Source organism: Alligator sinensis, unplaced genomic scaffold, assembly GCF_000455745.1.
Source record: "Alligator sinensis unplaced genomic scaffold, ASM45574v1 scaffold156_1, whole genome shotgun sequence".
Classification (NCBI taxonomy): Eukaryota; Metazoa; Chordata; order Crocodylia; family Alligatoridae; genus Alligator; species Alligator sinensis.
In genome coordinates, this window is record NW_005841844.1 from 442,331 (window position 1) to 449,231 (window position 6,901).

Consider the following 6,901-nt stretch of genomic DNA (forward strand, 5'->3'; position numbering starts at 1 on the left):
GGGTCTTCTGCAAAATATAGATCCCAGGGCACCGAAGGGTGGGGCTCTAACTCTCAGCCCATGGAAGGAAGGGTCACAGTGTTTATTTCTGTTAGCACTACTTGCATTTTGGGTCTTATTTACAAGTTACTTACAAGGTAACAGGCTTTTATTTAAATCCATGTAAATTGCATTATTACATGGGGCTCTGTGGGTATCCCTTCTTTTAAACAAAATAGTGTGTTGGAGTAAGGTTGCAATGATAAGTAGTCCTAAAGTGGAATATGCTGAAGTTAGGATTGTGCCCCTGCCCCACACCCTCCTTCACTGCTGTGCATGTGCCCCTCTCCACCCCTGCTGTAGCTGCTGGAAGCCCATGGCTGGGCTGCCTTGTGGCCCTACTGCTGCCCCATGCTTGGGCTGGGGCTAAGCCCTGTTAGTCCCCCATTTTGCTGCCTATGAGAAACACTGATATTCATCTTTGTTATTTGTATTTGTGGTAAAACCTGCATGGTAACCATGATTCAAACTCCATCCTCAACATAGCTTTGTGGGTCAAACTGCATCATTTTGTTTGGTCAAAGCATTTGCAATTTACTTCATTTTTTTTTTCCTTCAGCATCTGCACCAACACACATTTTGAAGACATGTCTTGTACCACTGGCTGGTTGGGGTTGCAGGCCTCAAGTCGATCTGTATGAATTCTGAGGGCTCAGTAGATTGAGGCAGTTCCACTAAAAGAGTTCTCTCTTTCCTTTGAGGTAATTTCCTCTCTTGACAGGTAGGACAGGAAAATGTTCAGTCCTTAACCTCTGTGACAAAAAAAAAGAAAACAGGTCTGATGTGCAGTTCAGTGTCTGCAGGAAGCCTCCTGCTTTGTGAACATGAAAGCACTGTGCTGTTATTTGAAAGCTTCCTAGCAAGACAAACCTGTTACACTCATACAGCAGCAAGTTGGTGGTCAGATCAGGTGTTAATGGTTCTTCAGCTCCACTGAACTTCTCCAGCCCGGGCCTCCTTTGGCATATTTGCTGGCACATCAAGAATAACTGGGGATTCTGATTTGTTCAAGACCAGTCTAAGTCTATTCTCACTGCCCTCATGTGGCTGAGAGCATCTACAACTGTAGTTTGCTTTTCATGTTTATGATGAACTGTAAAGGCCTATTCAGACATGGCCAGTTGTGAATCACTGTGGTCTGTGTACACTGGCAGCGTCTACACGAGATGCTGACTGTGCAGCTGTTACTGCACAGTCATTTAGTACTTGCATATACTGCTCAGTAACATCACCAAACAGATTTTTGGTGACACTGACTGGCAGTAGCTCATTACTACTGCGCAATAGCTTGTAACTACTGTGCAGTAGCTTTGTGCCACACAACACTCCTATGCAGGAGTAACGAGCTCCTGTGCAATAATAATGAGTTCTTGTGCAGTAGTAACAAGCTACTGCATGGTCAGCATCTTGTGTAGACACAGCCACTGTGTATAACAAGTAGAGCTGGAAAATGAGCCTTGAGGGCCCCCAGAATAACCAGACACTCCAATTTTGTACTGAATACTTGATTTTCTCTCTCATTTCATTTTCATCTCTGAATGTATGTAGTCTGTGTCTACTAAGCTTATTGATCTGTTCAAGTGCAAATCCAACAGAAACTTTGAAACATCACAGATTGCCACAAATGGACAGGCTGGATTTAGTTATGTAAGTACAACTTAGTTCAGATGTCCTTCCCTCAGTTGTTCAAGAGCTTTTGGAGTTCCACTGTCCAAAATTATCTTTCCTTATCTGGTACAACTGGGTATACAAATCTGTAGAATCTGTAGAAGCCTACAAACTGCTGTACCTTCTTTTGGTTTGCTGAACTTTCCAGTCTCTTATAAGGTTAGGTACCTGGGGCTGATGTTCCAACCTATCTCACAATAGTCCCAAATTCTATAACCATTTCTGCACCTAAATAGCATTTACCGAGCTACATCAGTGCCGTTTTTGGCACTTATGCACAGTTCCTGATTCTTTTACCTGTGCAGTATGGATATAGAAGCATCTGCACAGCTACTGTGCATGCTCAGCAGACTACATGCTGGCCTAGTAGGTATGTGGCTGCATATATGTGTACGCTGGGCATGCATAAAACACAACAATCTGCCGAGAAAAAGCCCATGGCCTGTTCCATGTTTTAGTCCCAATAATTGAGTAGTTAGGGCTTATATCTGGGAAGCAGAAGACTGGGGGTGGGGGAAGTGTACTGGTGGGGGGAGTTGAACAGAATCTCTCTGACTTCCCAGTATAGTGCTTAAACTATTAGACCATAGATTAGGCATTATTCATGCCCTTCTTGAGCCCTCCTTAAGAAGCTGACCCCTGGCCAGCCAAGAGAGGGAAATGTTAGACTTGGAGGAAGCAAAGATGTTAGAGAATGTGTGGTTTAGTGAGGTGGCTATGGAACGGTGACATTTGGAGTCTTGCTCCCATAGAGGCGGAAACATCCTAACCATTCTCCATCCTTTTTATTCAGTGACTGTTATATGCAAGTTGAAGCAGCTGGCCACTGCTAACCTGTTAAAGCACTCTGCTGGGAAGCCTGAGAGCATGAATGGCACCTGCCCCGGTGGCTGGTGGGGCACGGTTGTGCCGGCGGCAGCCCAGCGGTGGGAATCAGGGAGCTTCCACAGATGCTGCTGGCGCTGTTGGCAGGGGGGGGTGGTGGTGCGCAGGCGTGATCAGGGACCGCCCACAGATGCTGCCGGCAGTGCCGGCGGTGGGGTGGCAAGCGGTGACTGACCACGGCACCTTTTTGCAGGGAGTGCACCACCACACGTAGGGGCTGCACGTGCACCCGTGTGCACCCCCTATGCATTGCTTCTGCCTGTGAGATACAGATTCAAATGCCCTCTGGGTAGGTGGGGCCTAGAATATGCATCTCCTGATTCTTAGACAAGTATCCTAACTACTCAGTTGGCAGGATTAAAACAGAAGGAGATCCTTCTTTTGTTTGTCTCCAGGATTCATGCCTAGTTATATGTGTAGATAGGCATGTAGGTGTCTGGATAATGCATAGCCTCCTGAGCATGCTTAGGATGCATATAGACACTTACCTGCATGGGTAATAGAATTGCAACCTGGGTATAAGTGCCATTTAGGCACATAAAACATAATAGAATTCTGCCTTGTGTGTTCCAGGAAGGTGAGGGAATTCCTTACAACTGGGGAAATGTCAAGTTTAAACTTTGGTTCCTTCAACAGCTTTACAGTCTCTTCCATTCCTCCCATCTGCTCCTGACACATTTTATGGAAATAAATGAAGCATGAACAGCACATGCCCCCAGTGGCTGGGGGGGGCAGGGCGGCGACGGGAATATGGCAGCGGTGAGTGGGGAGCTCTTGCAAACGTCACCAGCACTGTCGGTGGTAGGGAGGGGAGGGTTGGCAAGCACTGACCATGGGTTGGCGGCCACGGCCACCTGCAGGCACTGCCAGCAGTGGCGGCGGCGGCCAGGGGTGATCATAGACCGCCCACAGACTGTGGTGAGTGGTGACTGCCTGCAAGCGCCGCTGACACTGTCGGCGGCGCCTTTTTGCAAGGGCTGCACTGCCATGCACAGAGGGTGCACAAGTACCCGCATGCACCCCTTACGTGTCGCCCCTGAAATGAAGCCTTCTAAATACTTAAGGATGTCCTCAGTTCTCAAAACTTGGGCAAGATTATTTACTACTTGCTGGAATATGCCCAGTGTATGTGTGACACCAAAAGACATCCTGCAGTTGCTTACTAGTCTGCAGGGACTAACCACGTGACCAGCTTGATCTTTCAGTGCTGTAATCTGATGGTATCCAAGTAAGAAATCAAAACTACTAATATATGTTGCTATTAACATTTTATCCAGGTATCTGCAATATTACTAGTTATTACTTTTTATCTGTTGTTAATTTAAAAAAAATAAAAGCTATTCTGAACTGTCAGTGACTTAACTTTCCTGTAGTCAAAGCTTATAACATAGCGCAGGGGCGGGCAATTATTTTGGGTGGAGGGCCGCTTACTGACTTTTGGCAAGCCATCGAGGGGCACATGACAGGTAGCCAGGGGCAGATAAATATTAATTTTCTAAATTTTTTAGGGGTTCCGCAGGCTGGATGGAATGGCCTGGCGGGCTGCATCTGGCCCGTGGGCCAAATTTTGCCCACCCATGCCATAGCGTGTGTTTTCTTACAGGCTTTCTTACAGTTACAGTTGTGGATGTCCAAAGTGAGCTAGATTGCACCATTCTCCACCACCCAATTTAGCTTCTTTGTCTTTGTTACTTGGATCTTTGAAAACTCTTGGCGCTCTGGTGTAGTGCCCGAAGACTGGAAGAAGGCCAATGTGGTGCCTATCTTCAAGAAAGGGAGGAAAGTGGATCCGGCTAACTATAGGCCCATCAGCCTGACTTCTATCCCGGGGAAGATCTTAGACAAGTTTATTAAAGAGGCCATCCTTAATGGACTGGCCAACGCCAACATCTTAAGGGATAGCCAGCACGGGTTTGTTGCGGGTAGGTCTTGCTTGACCAATCTCATTTCCTTCTACGACCAGGTGACCTATCACCTGGACAAGGGAGAAGAGATTGATGTCATATATCTTGACTTCAGAAAAGCCTTTGATCTGGTGTCCCATGATCGCCTCTTGGAGAAACTGGCCAATTGTCGCCTTGGGTCCTCCACGATCGCTGGCTGGAAAATTGGCTCCGGGGTCAGACCCAGAGGGTAGTAATCGATGGAAGTCACTCATCGTGGTGTCCTGTGACCAGTGGGGTCCCCCAAGGCTCTGTCCTTGGACCCATACTGTTCAACATCTTCATTAATGATGTGGACACTGGAGTCAAAAGCGGACTGGCCAAGTTCGCCGATGACACCAAACTTTGGGGCAAAGCATCCACACCAGAAGACAGGCAGGTTATCCAGGCTGACCTGGACAGGCTCAGCAAGTGGGCAGACAAGAATCTGATGGTGTTCAACGCCGATAAATGCAAGGTTCTCCACCTTGGGAAAAAAAACCCGCAGCATCCTTATAGGCTCGGCAGTGCTATGTTGGCTAGCACTATGGAAGAAAGAGACTTGGGGGTCATCATTGACCAAAAGATGAACATGAGCCTGCAATGCGATGCGGCGGCTAGTAAAGCGACCAAAACGCTGGCTTGCATCCATAGATGCTTCTCAAGCAAATCCCGGGACGTCATTCTCCCCCTGTACTCGGCCTTAGTGAGGCCGCAGCTGGAGTACTGTGTCCAGTTTTGGGCTCCACAATTCAAAAAGGATGTGGAGAAGCTTGAGAGAGTCCAGAGAAGAGCCACGCGCATGATCAGAGGTCAGGGAAGCAGACCCTACGATGACAGGCTGAGAGCCCTGGGGCTCTTTAGCCTGAAAAAGCGCAGGCTCAGGGGTGATCTGATGGCCACCTACAAGTTTATCAGGGGTGACCACCAGCATCTGGGGGAACGTTTGTTCACCAGAGCGCCCCAAGGGATGACGAGGTCGAATGGTCACAAACTACTTCAAGATCGTTTCAGGCTGGACATAAGGAAGAACTTCTTTACTGTCCGAGCCCCCAAGGTCTGGAACAGCCTGCCACCGGAGGTGGTTCAAGCGCCTTCATTGAACACCTTCAAGATGAAACTGGATGCTTATCTTGCTGGGATCCTATGACCCCAGCTGACTTCCTGCCCTTTGGGCGGGGGGCTGGATTCGATGATCTTCCGAGGTCCCTTCCAGCCCTGATGTCTATGAAATCTATGAAATCTATGATATTCCAGGAACATTTGACATGGGAGAACACTTCCTAGTTTACGCACATTCCAGTGCTTCACTGTATCACATCTCCCAAGCTCCTCATTATCCTTGCAGAACATGCTAGTGTACCATAAGAACAACTGCTTTAATCACTAACTTTCTTTTCCTTCTCTGATAAAGTTTAAGTCAAGCCCCAGCACTTTTGCTGACTGGGCACCTTCGTAACCCTAACACTGGTCTGTGTGAGTAGCTTTGAGACATCGGCTGCGGTGGGCAATCCTCTTTCCATAATCTGATTTTTCTCTAGGTGCACCTTCTGGTCAGTTCTATTACTTTATTTTCCTGCATGCAACACACACCTTTTTATCCAAAGATCAGACCCCCAAAATTGGGGTGCATGTAGTAAGCAGGGAAGCTAATCTTCCATCTGGGATAGAAGCATCTTACTTTGATTCCCGCTTCGCAGTGCAGCAGCTGTGGCATTACTATTCAGGCAGCTGAGAGAGTCCATTGACTTTAATGGCTAATTGTCTTCATTCTACAGGTGTTAATGGCCATTTCTCTGTTTTAATGGTTTTGATGTTCCAATAAACAAACCAAGTTTTCTTAGGGAAAATGTTGCTGTCTGCTAGCTGCTTTTGGTCTCTGTCCTCCTGTTTCACAGGTCTGGAGACTCCTTGGCTCTTTCCAAATCATAGATCCACCCATGGAGACCAGTTTTCAGCAGCTAGAATTTCAGCTTCAGTTAAGCAGGAAAGGGAGGGTGAGTCAGATGAAGATTAGGTTCTGTCCCTGTTTTTTGCAGCCATAAAAATCTGTTCTTTATCTTTGGTTCCACCTTTGAAAAATGAAGTGCATGTTATATTCCAGGGCATGTTGTATACAAGAAAGTACAGCAATTGCTCTTTCCCAGAGGTCATTATTTATTTAGTCTAAAACAGAGTTTTGCAAACCAGTAATCCTGCCTGGATGTTTGTGACCCCAAAGAATCCTTATAGATTCACTGCAACAATTTTTCTCTGCAGGGATATTATTGCATGATGACATGGTTTCATCACAACTTTATTACAATTTACCTCTGTCAATCAGTGCAGGCACCTTTAGGTGGGGGCATGACAAGCCAAACTGGCACCTGGGGCAATCTGAGGGAGAG

The 6,901-nt window shown here is 47.1% G+C and overlaps 1 long non-coding RNA gene across 2 annotated transcripts in view; it reads left to right on the forward strand.

Moving 5' to 3' along the window:
- Positions 1-1,388: 1,388 nt before the first annotated feature.
- LOC112550510 overlaps positions 1,389-6,901 on the forward strand; it is a 10,314-nt gene continuing 4,801 nt past the window's right edge. For both annotated transcript variants that reach the window (XR_003094401.1, XR_003094402.1), the window contains exon 1: positions 1,389-3,351. This is a non-coding gene — a long non-coding RNA (uncharacterized LOC112550510). The remainder of the gene's footprint in view (positions 3,352-6,901) is intronic.